The 17,837-nt window shown below is 31.8% G+C and overlaps 1 pseudogene; it reads right to left on the bottom strand.

Moving 5' to 3' along the window:
* Positions 1–11,527: 11,527 nt before the first annotated feature.
* On the bottom strand, positions 11,528–17,125 carry LOC18103047 (FT-interacting protein 3-like; annotated as a pseudogene).
* Between the last annotated feature and the right edge of the window lie 712 nt (positions 17,126–17,837).

Below are 17,837 nucleotides of genomic sequence, written 5' to 3'. Positions count from 1 at the left end.
TGACATCAAGATCAACCATTTTGATAGTCAGAATCAGTAAAACAAGGATTTTTTCTTTCTAACATCAAAATCCGATGACTTTCTCTTCCTTCTCTTAAAGCAGGGATTGAAAAATAAAAATAAAATGAAATTTTGGATTAAAATTGATTTTTTTTAAAATTTAAAAAATTAGAGGGACCCAATATTCATAAGTCAAAAAGTTTGAGGACTACAATTAATATTTTTCCAAAAGTTCAAAAAAGCTAATCATTTTTGTCATTTTTTTCACTTTAATACCCTATGTTTTAATCTTACAATTTTCTAACAAATCAACTTAAATTCTCCATCATTTGGTAAAATTAAAAAAAAAAAGTTTAGCGACACTCTCGGTCAAATAGTGGTGGGGGAACCTTTCCCCACATGCATGTTTTAATATTTTGTTAATAATGTACTGGAAAATGTAGACATCCTGAAATCTGGAAATAATATTGTATTTGATTAAACAACTGAGGATAAAGGTGAAAAACCATATCTTTTAAAGTGCTTCATTTTGAAAATAGATAAATATCTTGAAACATCCTTCAATGAAAAACAATCATAAAAAGTGGGAAGATAGAATACTACAGATGTAGCCGCTAGACACAAATCAAATCCTATCAATTTTGTTAGAGCAAAGTCATTGGAGAATAACTTTTCATAGATATATAGAGTTTGATTATTGGATTTCCATTATCATGTTGAAAAGGAAATATATATGACTGTTCATGTTTCTGTTTGAGAGAGTTGTTGCGGTTGTTTTTCAAAGTGTTTTTCGTGTCGAAATACATTAAAATGATGTTTTTTTTTATTTTTTTAAAATTATTTTTTAGATCAGCCCATAAAAAACGTATAAAAAAAATTATTTTTAGTAAAAAAAAATTAAATTTTGATAAAACGTGGTTTGCACCGCGTTCTCAAACACATTTTAATAATTGTGATCATTGATATCATAATTTATCTTCCATTCAAGAAAAAAAATCAAATAGTTAATTGAAGAATAAAAAACGTCTTTGTCTGAACAATGTGAATTTTTGCATTGTTAGGGTATTATTCAAAGGGGAAAAAAATCCAGATGATCCATCGATTTTTCAAAGTTGTCAATCACGATTAGATGCTTACTGTACGACTCGCATGCTATTATATCCTTTGGCATCTGATGCTGAAAGGCCTGGCTATTTTTTTTTTTTTTAAGGGAAATTAAATAGTAACATAATTCATTGGTTAAAAAATTAGATTGATTTGTGATTTGGAAAATTTTTTAGTTAAAATTGGATCAAAATTCATTGATTTTTTAATTTTTTTTAATATAGAGTTATTTTTATTTTTTTATATATATAAAAAATTGAGTTAACTTAAATTAACTTATCTAAATCGTAATTCAAGACTTATTCTTGATAAACTCTTGTTAAAGTTTAAAAATCATGTTTATAAGTAAAAGGAAACTGAAAAACATTCAGATACATCATTGTTTTCATCTTATAATAGTAAAAAAAAAAAAAAAATTATTATTTGAAAAGTATTTAATAAAAATGTTGTTAGAAACATCAATAATGAAGTCTCATATGTAAAGTAGCTTATACTTTCATCAGTTTATATGATAAGCTAAATTTTTTAAAACTCATAAACTTGGATTATCCTTAGAAGGATTTATTGCATCATATGTTAATTTATACATGAATTTAAATGGTGATAAGTGAACGAGAGAAAACATCTTACACTATCATGTTATATGAATGAAAGATTAATATCCACAAACTAGTATCAAAATTCTCTAATTATCAATTAGAACAATAAAAAAAATGTTTATTCAAAGTGACTAAAACCCTAATAAGTTGGAATAAAAAACCTCGACAAGAGGGATAAATACACAAAATAAACATCTATTAAACATAGATCTAGATAGTAATTCAGATCTACGCATAAAATAATCAAACCTAGATCTTATTTTTATTGGACTTTTATTAAATAAGTAAACAAAAATTTAGAACTTTTCTAATCCTAAAAGAAAAAAGAGAAGGAAAGGGGATTGAATCTTAAGGAGGGCTTTTTTTAGAGATAGGCATGCTAAAGAAATTTCAGCAGGGGGGGTGTTGTAGCTTAATTTCAGTTTATTTTTTTAATCATGTTGTTAATTATTATATACTCATGAAAAAAAGTTGTCTATTTTTTTTGTTTGCTAGGATAAGATCTTTCATGTGAGAAAATTCAGAGGTTGACTCTATCTATCTCATTTAATTTGTTTGTCCATTATTGATTCTTAACTATTTATCAAAGATAAAAAATTTTAAAATTTCAATTAATTTTTATATTATAATTTATCTTCAATTGAAGAAAAAAAATATCAAATAGTGAATTGTACCGTCGGTGAGACCGTCGGTATTGTTTTCACTGACGGATTGCATTGCTGTCACCGACGGAATTAATCCGTCGGTAAAACTGGATAATGTTGTAGTGTGTAAAATAAAAAATATCTGAGTATATATTTGAAATTGTTGTACAGAATATTTTTCAAAATCTCCCCAGTAATCTTTCTTATCTTGTAGCCCCCATCTTCTTAATGAGAACGCTTTATTTATAATATTCTTCATTTCTATAAACAAAAAAGAATACTTTTCAAAATAGTTTTTGGCTTGAAAATATTTTAAAATAAGTTTTTTTTTTAATTTATTTTTGATATTAGTACATCAAAATATATCATATAAAAATACTAAATTTTTTTTATAAATTTAATACTTTTTCATATCAAATATTAGCATCCAACAACAGTTTGAAAGTTACTCCCATCAAACAAAGTGAATTTTTGCATTGTTAGGGTATTATTCAAAGGTGAAAAAAATCCAGATCGATTTTTCAAAGTTGTCTATCACGAGTAGATGCTCATGGTACGACTCCCATACTATTATATCCTTTGGCATCTAATTCTTCTCCTCTTTTCCCTCCCCCCCCTTGTTTTTCCACCTCACATTTTGCTGTAGCCAACATGATTTCAGTAAAGTGGGCACCATGCTCTTGTGCTTGGCTATAATTTCTAGCTATCAAAGGAAGGACCACGATGTGCATTATCGAGCAATGTAATAAATTGGTCCCCATCTGCTGTCCTAGGGCAGGTCTTTTGTGCTGTATATGGAGCATGAAACATTGATGCCAAATAGATCAAAGATGCAAACTTCGCAGGTGGTTTGAAGCACTAAATGCATAGGCCCGCAAATAATTCAATGCGATGGGAATCATGGATTGATCGATGTTTGAAATTTGAAAGCAACCTGCAGGTCGGCTTTTAGATGGGGGCCGGTTAGGAAAAATGAAGGATATATGTTAAGCATGAAGTACTAGGAGGTCAAGAAACGTTAAAGTTGAATTTTTAATAGAGATTTGATAGATAATTTAATTATCCCGGATTATCTCTTTGTTATAATGTCTTTATCATCATCATTATTATCATCATTATTTTTATTATTTTTACTATTTTATTTTCTCGTTACTATCATCATTTCATCATTATCATTGTTTCGTCTCAACACTGCTTTATCATTATTTCATTATTACTATATTTTTTATTTTTATTTATCAAACATCACTAAATATTTTTCATATAAAATATTTTACACAAAATAAAGTAATTTTAAATCTCTCTCATTATAAGGTTATGGATGAGAGAAACACCAACGAACACACGTCACTTCCTCCAAATTCTATCACCATCATTCACCGAGGCCAACCCATGCCGATGTTTTTGTATTTTTATGTTTTTTTTCTCCTGTTTTTCACCTAATTTTTCGTATCTTAAATTGTTTATTGATTATTAAAGAATAAACTGTTTTAATTTCAACTTTTTGCTTGAATCGAGGATTAATTTGGCAAGTTTGGTGCAAGAAGTTGAGGCTTTTTACAAAGATGAGGTGAATCAGATTTTTTTCCTCTCATAGTTTTCTAGATTTCTTAATTTTATTACCACAAATTCAATATCTAATCCCCGACGAAATATTCCGTTGATAAATTGAAAAATCCTAGGACTATTTGGGTTTGATATTTTCTGCGAACTTTGTAGATTTAGATTTGTAGATAGGGACAAGAGAATACAATAATTTTGCATATTTTTTTATTTATTCAGTTTATATCAAAATAAAATTAAAGTTTCAAGAAATAAAGGAGTGATTGTCTTTTATCATGAACCATTCTTTTTTTTTTTTGCACCGTTTAATGAATCTGCGACCACATATTTGCACCCGTTTTTTTTCTTTTTGTGATGGATATTGTGAATCGGAGAAAAAAAAGAGGAATACGCGAAGTATAAAAGTTTTCCCCATCCAATATTAAATTGTCGACATTTAAATATTTTTTTCTCACCCTAGCATTTTACCAAAAACAATAAATTTTAAATTCGGAGAGAATTGAGAAACTTTTTTTTTTTTTTTATCATTGATGGAAACTAATTTTAAGATGTTGTATCTCCAGAATAATTTTCATTATAAAAAGGTAGCGGAAGGATGTACTTATATAAATTTAATAAAAGAAAATCCAATAAATAAATACAGAATAAAGGACTTACCTTATTTTTATCAATGAATTAAATATTAAAAGCATCTCAATTCAAATTTTTAAACCGGTTGTTGAGCTCTCAATAATAATTTATATATAGTTAATAGAATTTAAACTTATAATTACTTAGTTAAATATTTTATTTTTATTTTTATTTGAATCGATGATAAGAACTAGTATATTTAAATCAACTTACATGTTTACTAAAATCAAGTTTTTTTTCGAATTTATCTTATGAATACAACCTTGTGTCAGTCTGGTATGTTAAAAAAAAAAAAAAATTCTTTTTAGATGCTAGTCTCAAGGTTTAATATAAGAGAGTAAAATGAAGAATATTTTTTGTTGGAAATTTGTTTTAAATAAACAAATTATAAGTGAATAAGAAATTAAACTTAAAAAACCCTTGGTTTTTTCACTGAAAGAACTATTGTTTTTCTAGATTTGATTTCTTGATTTATAATGGCTAATCAATAATTGATAATGGTAAAAATTAATATGTCAACCTTTTAGTTTCCAAAACTCACTATAAAAAAAAGGGGTGGATGAAGAGTATAAATCAAGTTTTTTTTTTAGATTTTTACACACTCTTCATCACCTCATATTTTAGTGTTTTATTTTCATTTTATGTTTTGGTTTTCCTCTCAAATCTAAAGCTTAGGTTCATATTGTTGAGAGATATTTGAGTTTCATATTCTTTGATGTCAAAGACCTTGATCTAGAAGTGTATCTAAATCAAGATGTTGTTGTTGGAATCTTAGGAGTTATATTCCATACATCCTAATTGCATAAATGATGAACAATAAAGCTTTAAGAACACAAGATTCATCTTCGACAACAACAACATCTAGTATATAATTTAATGAAATTTGAAGTAGCCTATTTAAATTTGGTATTAAAAATGCGTCTGAATTTGGAAAGTCTCAACGAATGTAAATGGTATAATGTAGACTCGTAGCCCAATTAATGATAAATATGGAAAATTTTTACAAGTTTGGGGTGAAAATATTTAGAAATATATTCTAGAATCTTCAAATGAATTAATATATGGTTATACACGTGAATAATTTTAACTACTAGTACAAGCCTTTGTGCAATTATGCGGTTTTTAAACCGAAAATGATGTATTTTAGAATATATACTTTCATAAATTGAATAAAAAAATCCAATAAATAAATTCAGAATAAAGATCTTACTTTATTTTTATCAATGAATTAATTATTATAATGTTAAAAGAAGAATCTAATTTTTTTACTTTTTATTATTTTAATGCTAGCATGTTAAAATTATCTAAAAACATTAAAAAATATTAATTTAATATTTTCAAGTTAATTGCATTTTAAAAATATACTAAATTACAATTTCAATTGAAAAAACAAATGGCAGAAAAGTTGGAATAATGGTTGTTCTGGAGAAGTCAAGGATAAAGTTACTGTGAAGAAAAAGAGAGAGAAAGACACGTTGCGGACACTTGTTAATTATATATATAAATAATTTATGATCCGATTTGCATCAAATTAATAGTATAAAATTACTTTCACTGCAACATTTAGTTTTTATTTTAATTCTTCTTCTAAACTTTATTTCATTTCAATTCTCTTATAATCTAAATTCCCTAATTTATGAAGGTATCATTAATTTATATGGAAATATGCATTAAAGAATTTAGATAACATTTCATTGCTGATTTTTGATGAAAATTATAATAAAGAATTTCTATCAATAGTTTTTTGTCAAATTGGTTGAATGACTATTATTTGCTTTTATTAAATAAAAATAATTTTGATTTACATTCCATTAAATCATCTGCTACTAACTATAATATCACCCTAATTATAAAAAGTTATTTACATTATAATTACATAAATATTGACAACTATTTTCTTGATATAAATAACTAATATTTATATGAAAATAATTAATTCTAATGAGGTGGTCCACACTAACAATAACTATCTTTAAATTGATGTTGAGTGATTAAAAAACATCACCTTTTCAACTAGAAATTGATGGCAAAACTTGATTTACTGTTTATGGACCCCACCATTAATTACATTTAAAATGCAGAGTCGTTAAAAGCAGGTCAAGGCTACTTTCCTCTTTTTCCCGTGGAGAGTGAATCACTCTCCACTCTTAATTCACTTTTCACTGTTCACTTAAATGAACAGTGAAGTCATTCTTCACTGTTTCGGCCGGACTGGATCGGGTTTGGTCCAGAGCTAAATGCATTAAACCGGGTCCGACCCCGTAAAATAAAAAAATAAGTTTTAGTTTTTATTTTTAATTATGTTTTATTCGAAAAACTAGTGTTTATCGGTTCGGTCCAGAGTTAAATACATTGAACTGAGTCTGACCAAGTAAAATAAAAAAAAATTAAATTAATTTTTTTTATTTTTAATTGTGTTTTATTCGAAAAACTAGTGTTTAACATTTTAAAGTATCACTACATAAATTAGACGGAGATCACTTGATGACATAGCATTTGCAGAATTTGATCGCAATCCCAATTTTGTTTCTGATTATATTTTACCTGATGTTGTTGCGCTCTTAAGAAACCAAGAAAACTGTAGTTCTTGTCGGATGTATTTCATATGTGATGAAATTATAGATAGTTTAATGGAACAATAAAAATTATTTTATATAAAGTATTATTTATTTCATGATGTAATAACAGTAGTTAAATCTACAATATTTAAATTAAAAACCATCAATATTAATATATATTTTTAAAAATTATTTTATAACCTTAATTTGAAAAACATTTTTAACCAAACAAATTAAACTACTTTTTGTTCAACCTCAATTTCAACCACAGTTTTAACCAAACATATATAAATACCAAACCAACCTCAACCAAAAGTACTTTTTATAAAACAATTTTTTTCAAACCACAACCACAAAAGCTACCACAATACCAAACACATTAAGTTGAAAAATAGCAATGAAAACACCAACAAATAACTTTTCATTGCTGATTTTTGATGAAAACTATAACAAAGAATTTCTATCAATAGTTTCTTGTCATATTGGTTGAATGACTATTCTCCATGAGGGTCGCTTTCATTAAATAGAAATAATTTTAATTTACATTCTATAAAATCAGCTACTAACAACTATAATATCACCCTAATTATAGAAAGTTATTTACACTATAATTACATAAATATTGACAACTATTTTCTTGACATAAATAGCTAATATTTATATGGAAATTATTGATTCTAATGAGATGGTCCACACTAACAATTCCTTCCTTAAATTGACGTTGAGTGATGAAGAAGCATCACTTTTCCAACTAGAAATAAACACATCAATGATTCGAAGGTCAGCAAAGATATGTAGAAGATAAATAACTTTAGTATCCACGACTTCTCGAATAGAATCACAATCAACTTCGATATGCTTGGTATGCTCATGGAAAGCAAGATTGGTGGCCATCCTGTTTTAATCCTTACTACTTGTTGTTCTAATCAATGGTAACAAATGAGTAACTATTTGGTATATCATGAACTATATGAAGGTATTTGAGTGATGAAGAAAGGATTTACCACACTAAATAAATTAGAAAAAATATTTCATATGTTCTCATGTAGTATTGATTGTGAAATCCTTGCGCAAGGTAGAATGAAATTTAAAAAGAGTTTTAAATCTTATTCAAAGAATTAATAATTATGGTATTAAGAACAAACATGATTTGATAGAACAGACACACTTCATGTTATAATATGTAATTCAGAACATTCTTAATGAAAAGATAATAACTACACTAAGAAACTCCTCACTAAAAGATTAAGTCAAACCACATATGACTTTATTAATATTTGAGGGATCATGACACATTACTAAACGGTATAATCAATCTTCAAATATAGATCAATCAATTGTTGAATTAATAAAAAATTAAATTATTTAATTTATTTAATCCTAGTTTATTTAGGATTATGATTTATATTTGAGTAAATTTATTAGGAATTTAATAGGTCAAGTATATTAAGAACTATTGGTCATAAATTAAACATAATCAAGTGTAAGAGAATGAGGATTTTACTGAATAAATTTCTAAAATTATCTTGAAATAAAATTTTGTGATATTTTTCAGGGGGCAAAATGATATTTTGTCATTTACAGGGTTATTAAATTTTCCATATAAATAGAATGTTATGCCTCACTTTTCTAAAATAAAATGTATTGTACATACTCCACTTGTACATATAGGCGGGGTAGAGAAAAAAAAGAGTAGTACTTAAGAAATAACAATTTCTCTCTCATAAAAGGGTTTTAAAAAATTTCTTACTAGTGGTTTGTATGGATTATTGTTATAGGCTGGACACTTGGATGATTTATAGTTTGTGACAACTCAACTTTTCAAAAGTTGATCAAATCTTAAAAAGAAAATTTGATTTTTAGGTAATTTTTTTTTACACGTTAAATGATTCTAGATTGTCTAATATAATCCTTAAAATACCTAAAAAAATAATTAAATTATTGTTTTTGTTGTGTCGGAAAAGTGTGGGGGAAACCTAACATTAGTCTGCCATCTGAATATGTTGTAAGTGGTTCGACATCTTTATAATTAATAATGGATATAATAAAAGGAAGTATAACCAGTGTGTTTATTTTCAATAAATTGTATAACGATTCACCTGGGTATTTACTATTGTATATCCATGATAGGATTATTGATACAAAAGATTTAGGAGCAACCAAATGATTCCTGGGATGGATATCAAAAGATATAACTCTAGAGGATGTTTATCAAAAGTGATTAGGCGTCTGCTTTAGGGAAGAAGAAGAATTCGTCTTGCACGTATTGTCTAGTGTTCTTCATCATGGATTTTGCTTATATAGACCGGGCTAAGAATTTTTTAGACCGACCCATTAACTCCATTAACTTCGAGGCCTGAAAATCTACAGAATTTGGATAAAGTAGAGCAGATCAATATAAAAATCAACATAATTATGAAGCCATGATATTTTAGGATTTTACAAATCTCTTAATAATGTTGTTTAGAATAAATTAAGCTTGTTTATTACCTGTTGACAGCTTAAAAGAGAAAGACCCTTCTTAACACCCATCGTGGTTTCTGTTCTCTCTTCTCACCACAAGAAGTCTTGTCCTTGAAAGAGATTCTCTGATTCGACGTTCTCCAACATAAAAAAGATCTCTTTTTCAACCATGTCAACCTCCTTCTCTACTACCTCCTCCACGATGTCTCAATTTTCCCCTGCCCCAAGTCCTCTCACCCACTATATTATTCTCAAACTCATGGAAAACTTAACTTTTTTTTCCCGACCTTCATTACCAAAAACTTTATGGCTTCGTCAATGGCATCTCTCTCGCTCCACCAAAATCTTTAAACTCCCCCGACCAATGCCCCTTCACGAAATCCTACCTATGATTTTTTGTTTGGAAAAAGATCAGCTGATTTTAAACACCCTTGTTCGAATCTGTTCTTCAACAATTTGTTGGTCTCAAAACCTCTCATGATGTTTGGATCACTTTGGAGAAAATGTTTTCTATCACGTCTGTGTCCACCAAAATAAACATACTATATTATTAACTACCGTCCCAAACACTAAATAATTTTTTAATTACATATCTTGAATTTTGGGATATCAAGTTGCTCAACTGGTGTCATTTACAATGGTCAAAGAATCACCCTGTTTCTTGGTTTCTAGTCTTTATCTAGTTTAAGTTCTCTTGGATTGTTGGAATGTTAGATTGCATATGATAAGAAAAATGTTCCTATAGGATTATGTGTTTTCATAAGATGTGTGATGGGGATTTATATACCCTTCAAACTTGACTGGGCACGGATGAGCTAATACTTTCAGAGTTTGTAGCTAAAATTTTGGCAAAATTGAAGATTTTTATAAGGTATTGAAAAAGATTTTTTTTTTCGAGATTGTTGTCTATAATATATAATTGTTTTCTAGAAAAGAAATCTGAAAGAAAATACTACATCTGCCTTATTTGTTTCCTGATGTTCTCTAAGTTATTAATAATCTCATACATGAAAAGGTCATGTTCTAGACTCTGGTTTTGATGATGAATTTACCTGTGCGGGAGCAAAATCGGTTTCTTAAAACAGTGCTTATCCAGTAATGTTGCAGGACTGCTTAGCGTTGCTCTTCATTGCTGGAGCGGATAGTGTTATGTTATTCTTCAAGTTCCATATCTAAATAATTTATTTTCAGTACTTGCATAATCCAACGAAGGATTCTATTTTAAGGAAAATATATTGGAAGTATTAGAAGTTACATTCATATCAATGAGCAACGTTTCGCTGTAAGCACTTCACCGGTTGCTCCTGGCAAAAATTTCATCACAGTAATGTATTCCTACTGGCTTTCCATGGTGAACAGTCTTGCACAACTGAGATTTTTTGTGGTAGCTTCTTTATCAGTTTTTGAAGCTGCTGCTTCCCAGTGATTTTTATTGGTGTTGAACGTAGAGACCAGAAAGAATATTGTCAGCAAGAGAAATACGGAGGGAGAACAATGTGAGGTGGAAGTGCCTATAGATAAAGGAAGCATACCAACACCTAAATTAAGACTTTGAAAACCCATTGTCAATAAGCAGAGGTTAGTGCCCTCTGCTTCATGCAACAATGCAGCACCTGAGCTTGTTAACGACGTTATGAAATGTTAGAAGAAGAAAAAAAAATTGGCCCACAGAACATCATAACAATGTTTTCCTTACAGCATGCTATCTGTTTTAGCAGGCAATCTCCAGAGGAAATTTTGAGGAATGGAAGGAATGCCAACACGAAGTCTTGGAGGCCTCATTGCATAAGAGTCCCTGTAACAAGAACCAAGTACTTGAACTGAACTTTATGAACCAACAAACAAGCAATCAGACAGAATGCCAAAAACAAGCAATCAGAAGGAGAATAGGAGACAATATAACAAGAAATTTAAAAAACACTAACATAACACGAGTGATGTCAAAACAAGAAGTTTAACACAGAGGAATTACAAGGGTTTTGAAATATCGACCGGTAGTCTAGGATTAACAGAGTGGAAATCAAATAAAATCGACAAAACCCTCCCCTGTTTACTCACACACACAGTGGCTGGATTTGAATGGTTGCAGGAGAAGCCATTCACAATTTAATTACCCTCATTTTTTGCCCCAAATTTTCCAATGGCGTATTTGATCAAACTCCCTCCAAAGAACAACGATTCCACTCAAACATGTCATGACTCTCTCACAATTTGCCTTTGCTCTTCTCAAGCTCCATCTATTTTCACCTGTATCAAGCATGTACTCCACAACCTCCCTCCTTAGAGGTGGGTCGGCACGGCCAAGCCTCGAAGAGAGAATATAAGTAGCTTGGTGTCTTAAACTATCAAGCTGATAGACTGATAATGGTTGAAGGTAATGCATCATAGGAAGCATAGGTTGTGAGTAAGTATGAAACAAGTTGATCCAATTGTTGCCACTAAATTTCACAGCCAAATGAAGCTCTCCCATTTTCTTCAATCCATTAGGTTGCAAGACTAAAAGCGGGCAGGAATGTGTATAAATCCTACCAGTTTCGAGAGTAGTCAACCGAATCGTCTTTTTTTATTTTTAACTGTAAGTATTCGGGTTAGTTTACGCGTACCTCGACTAATCCACCGAGACCATAAAGTTAACGACTATGTAAACTTCCAGTGACCCTGAAGTTTGTGGCACTCAAACTGGTGACCTCTAAAGAACAAACTTAGGATCTGACCAATTAAGCTACACCCTTCATGGTTATAACCAACCGAATCCTTACTTTGCCAAGTCTTGGATCACCCGTCCCATCGTTCGTGTCCCCTGCCTGTAAATGACAGTTATCAAAAACTCCAATGGTAACAACTGTATATGGATCATAAACATCCCAGTAGTATTGCTCATTCCACTTTGGAGCATAACTGTCTACTATAGTACTTGTCCTAACCCACTTCCGCCCGTGTTACGCTACACAATAAGCATTGGTAGTTCCACGACCATCCTTGGACTTCGGTGGTAGCAACCCTTCAGCTTTTAGGATACCTAGCTCCAAGACCCCAATTTTCTCTGGCCGTAGCTTGGAAGATGTTGCCCTCAAATCACTGCTGTCGTAAGTTGGTTCATCAAAAACATGATATAAACCATCTAAAAAGATCCTCAGATGAAGTCTCCTGGCAAACTTCACTTCTGTCTTCTCCTCACCCTCCGCAACATACTTCTCGAGATTAATACACTGAGCACCGATGCCTTGAGGAATCAACCTCTTCTCCACTTGGTGCAAAGGAATCACAGACCTCCCTAAACATACCTCCTTATTAGCTCCCATCTTGTCCTCCACACTTAAAATTAAATGATCATCAAATGGCTCTGCTGCAACAAACATCACTTCCTCATTCCAAGTAGGATCCGGATTCTTATCGTTTGAAACTGTAGTCCTCAAAACCAAGTTCCCAAGAACAGCCTTGATGTTAGCTTCTGGTTTCCTGTTCTTGTCTGCAGGTGCCAAATCCTTTGCTGCAATCACTTGAATTCTTAAATACCAAAGCACAGGGGAGAGGTAAACATTAGAACGAATGTTTGTCACGCTTTTCCCGCTAACTGCTGCTGCATCAGAATGCCAAGCAACAGAAAATGCGTCGTCAGCTTGATTCCCTATCCATGTAGCTAACATCAACTCTCCTGCAACCTTAACCCCATTGCGATCCTCCAATTTATACCACCGTGCTGCCAATGGACTATCTGGTGGAAACCGCGTAGGATTATCGCCCAAATCAAAGGAAAGACAGCCAATAATCTCATTAACCGCAGATTCTTTATCCCTTACCAGGATCTCTAATCTCCCACCCCAAAGGCGATCTCTTGTGAAAGCATAGACTTCATTCCATTCTGGGTTTGAGGTCTGTTCAAAGCATCTAGTTATTCGCTTGTAGTTTCCATTCTTTAGCTCGACAAAAGGGACACAAGTGACAGTCATGTTGTTCACTGGCAAGCCATTGGCTCTCACAATTCTGACATAAAGAAACTGTCTTTGTTCAACTAGAGTAAGCTTGTCACTGCCTATGACTGTCCTTCCACCAATATCAGGTGATGTCACCTTAAGGGTGTAGCCCTCCTTTGGTTTCTCTTTTGGAGGCATTTGCTCAAACTACAAGATATAACAGAGAGTGAAAAAAATCAGTTACTGCTTAATTAGTGTTGGATCTTTATTTCCTGTTAGACATTTTGTAGTAAGATCAATAAGAGCAGAAACCTTTCAAGGGAAAATTCATGTCCGAATATATTAAAATATCAGGCCTCTGAAAGTTTTGAATGCCTGAATTCTGTGATCACAAGAGAAGAAAATACTGTCATATTTGATAGACGAAGTACTAAAAATCATGCACACATAATGTTGGTTACACAAAAACAACTAGGCAATCTACACGCATTTTATTCATTAATATGTATTCTATACAACTGTTCAAGATATTATAATTCGATATAAATATGACAACCTAGTTTGTATAGCCAGGAAAGAATTGCATAACATCCTGATGCCTATCAAACACAGTACTTGTACACTTTGGCCCCTCCAGCTCCGGCACTTAAATATCCTATTAATGATTTATGAACAAAATCTTTAAATCATGATGATCTATATTATAGTAATATATAGCAGTTTGATATGTGGTTGCGATCACAAAAATCATTTTGTAATTTTCCAGCATATAATGATCTGATCTGCATAATTTTCTGTCTATGTGAGACATACATCGACCTAGCATACCTTGGAAAGTTATTTTGAAGTGATTTGATGCAAAAATTATCACCAAACATAAAGCAGAATCTCTAAGAGAGCTGAAAGGAATAAATCTTAACAGAAATTTCAGACAATGAAACAGTTAAGAAGTCATGTGACAATACTGTCTTTCTGTCATTAGCCAGGATAAACACAGAATAGAGAACTAACCTTTTTCATGCACAAAAATTTCCTGCAGACTTCAAGCATTAAGTACAAATTGCTACAAACCCCATTAGCAAACCATGCTGTGAATTAGTGAGAAATCAAAACCCTGTACAAACAACATCCAAAAGTGTTTGGAATGAGTATTAAATTTTGAAAATACAGTAATTAATTGTTTATGTATATGCAAATAGAGAGTAGGCTCAAAACACTATATAATTAGAAGATAAAAAATGATGCTGGAAAAAAAAAACTTACATTTTAGTTCTTGAATGTCCGTAGCTCTTTAAGGCATTAGCAAGCTCTTCTGTACCCATGTGCGAGCATAATTGGATTCAATTTGTTGAGAACATGTTTTATGCCAATTGTTTGGGTTTTTCAGGTCTAAATAATTAAATAGAGAGATTATCTATGCTAAAAGAATTGGAATTAATAATTACAATTGAATATTTTGGCAATAATAGGCAGTTGAAAATGGTAAGCTTATATTTCTTTCAAAATTATGTTACGGTTGAGTGTTGAATGTAGAATAAGCTATGTGCCAGGGGACAATGATGACAGAGAACCTTGAGATTTTCCCTTTTCTTCTTGCAAGAAAAAAACTAATAATAATACAATCATGTTGATTTCGAAATTCAATTTGCATTGAATGCTAAAAGCTTCTTTTAAAATTGTTATAATAATTTTTTGGTAGGAATAATAAGCTTTTGTTGTGTAGCTTCAAATTGGCAATGTAAGAGAATCCTTAACATTGTATTGATATTCATTCACTTCATATCTATCAGGTTATTTGAAATCTCTCCATGTAACAAATTGGAGGAAGAAATAAAAGACAAGAGAGAGAGCTTTTGCACGAAGGATAAGGGAACCTCTAGTATTATGCTTAAAAAGAATAATCGTGTACAATATTATTTATACACAGTTTATCTAATAAACTATTTTGTCTATTTTCTTATGATAAAAGGCCCTCAACTAAATAAGCAAAAAACAAAAAAGGAATAATTACAAATAATTCATTCGGTTGCAGCATGTTGTGCTGCTGTTATTTTGCTGGCGTGGTGCTGGCTATTCTGTTGCAATTTTGTTACAGGTTGTTGCTTGGTGCATGCTAAATGGCATGCTGTTGATGTGGTCTCTAATATCCCCCCACAAGATGGAGAATAGAGATTAACTATTCCCATGTTGAACAAATGCTGTTGAAAAATAGAAGAAGGAAGAGCTTTGGTAAAGATGTCCGCTAGTTGACTTTGAGAAGCAACATGAGTAGTGGTGATAAGACCTTCCTGTATTTTGTCATGGATGAGATGGCAATCCAATTCAATATGTTTTGTCCGTTCGTGAAAAACTGGGTTTGCAGCTATGTGAAGAGCAGCTTGGTTATCACAGTAAAGTTGAGTAGCTTAAGGATGAGAAATACAGAAATCCTGAAGGAGATATCGAAGCTAAGTGAGTTTTGAGCAAGTGGAAGCCATAGAACGGTATTCTGCCTCAGTTGAGGAGCAAGAGACAACAGATTGTTTCTTGGACTTCTAAGAAATAAGAGAGTCTCCAAGGAATATGCAATAACCCGTGACTGATCTTCTAGTGTCAGGGCAGGAAGCCCAATCAGAGTCATATAAGGCTTTGAGTTAAATCTGTGAAGAAGAAGATAATAAAATACCTTGTCCAAGTGCAGATTTAATGTAATGAAGAACGCGATAAGTTGTGGCTAGATGTATGCTGGTAGGTGTATCCATCTATTGATTGAGGACCTAGACAGGATAACAAATATCCGGCCTAGTGATTGTGAGATACAAAAGGCCTCTAATAAAACGACGATATGAGCTGGGGGTCTGATAAAGGATCTCCAGAAGTCTTGCTGAGCTTAAAGTTCTGCTCAAGAGGCAGCTTGAGGAGTTTGCTGGCCAAGGTTCCTGAATCATCCAGAATGTCTAAAGCATATTTTCTCTGACATAAATGAATACCTTTTGAGGATCTAACAACTTCTAAGCCAAGAAAGTAGCATAAGCAGCCAAGGTCTTTGATTTAAATTGGTTGTGTAGGAAGGATTTAACGGATTCGATGGACGATGAACAATTTCCAGCAACAATTATATCATAAACATAAACTAGTAAGGCAATAAATGAATTGTTATCCACCTTAGTAAATAGGCTATAATCAGTTTTGGATTGTGTAAAACCAAAGGCAATGAGAGAAATAGAGAAGCGTGAGGCTTGCTTGAGTCCATATAAACTTCTGAGAAGCTTGCAGACTTGATTGGTGCGTCCTACAGAATAACCAGGCGGCCTGCGCATATATATTTCTTCTTTCAAGTCACCCTGAAGAAATACGTTGTTGACGTCAAATTGTAAGAGACACCATCCTTTGATTGCTGCAATAAAGAGTAAGACCTTGACAGTAACAAGCTTTATGACAGGAGAACAAGTCTCTGTATAATCAATACCTGCCTTCTGCATAAAACCCTTGGCTACAAGTTTGGCTTTCAATCTCTCATTAGTACCATCAGCATGAAATTTAGTCTTGTAAATATATTTGCAGTCAATGGTTGACTTGCCATGAGGTAAGTCAGTGATGATCCAGGTGTTATTTTGTTCCAAGGCAAGCAATTCATCACTCATGGCTTTGCACCAGCCAGGATGTTTCATGGCTTGGTTGTATGTGATGGGGTTAGTATGAATGAAGATAGAGCTAGAAAAAGCAGTGAATAATGGGGAACATTTTTTATAAGAAATAAAGTTTGCCAATGAGTAGAGATTACCGGTGTTTGAAGTCTCAGACTTGGACAATGATTAAGAAGGCACAACAAGTGAGGACTAGTTACAATGGAAGTCTTGTAAATATTGTGGTGCTCTTCTGACCCTGGTGGTTCTGCGAGGGGCTGAATCAAGAGAGGAACAAGGTAGAATAACAGGAGTGTGAGATGGAGAATCAAATGAGGGGTCTGTTGTGGAGATGACAGAGTCATTTAGTGCTGGTGAAGTTATGTGAGGTATGTTGGAAGGAGATAAATCATCGGGTGTAAATGGAGAAGAGATGATAGGAAAATCAAGAGTGTCAGGTAATGGTTTAGTGAAAACACATGTTGTGCTGTTAGATGCATTAGTGGAGAGGTGAGGTAAGGAGTGAAATGGGAAAGTTGATTCATGAAAGGTGACGTCTCTAGATATAAAAATGGTATTGGATTGGAGATCAAGCAATTTGTAGCCTTTTATGCCAAAAGGGTATCCAAGAAAAACAGATATGCGATCATGGGATTCAAATTTCTTTCTTTGGTGGGAGAGAGTGGAAGCAAAACAAAGAGAACCAAATACCCTTAAATGGGCATAAGTGGGTGATTTATTGAATAAGAGTTCAAAG

This window comes from Populus trichocarpa, chromosome 11, assembly GCF_000002775.5.
Source record: "Populus trichocarpa isolate Nisqually-1 chromosome 11, P.trichocarpa_v4.1, whole genome shotgun sequence".
Lineage (NCBI taxonomy): Eukaryota > Viridiplantae > Streptophyta > Magnoliopsida > Malpighiales > Salicaceae > Populus > Populus trichocarpa.
Note: the sequence above shows the minus strand (reverse complement) of the source record. Positions and strands in the feature narration are given on the sequence as shown.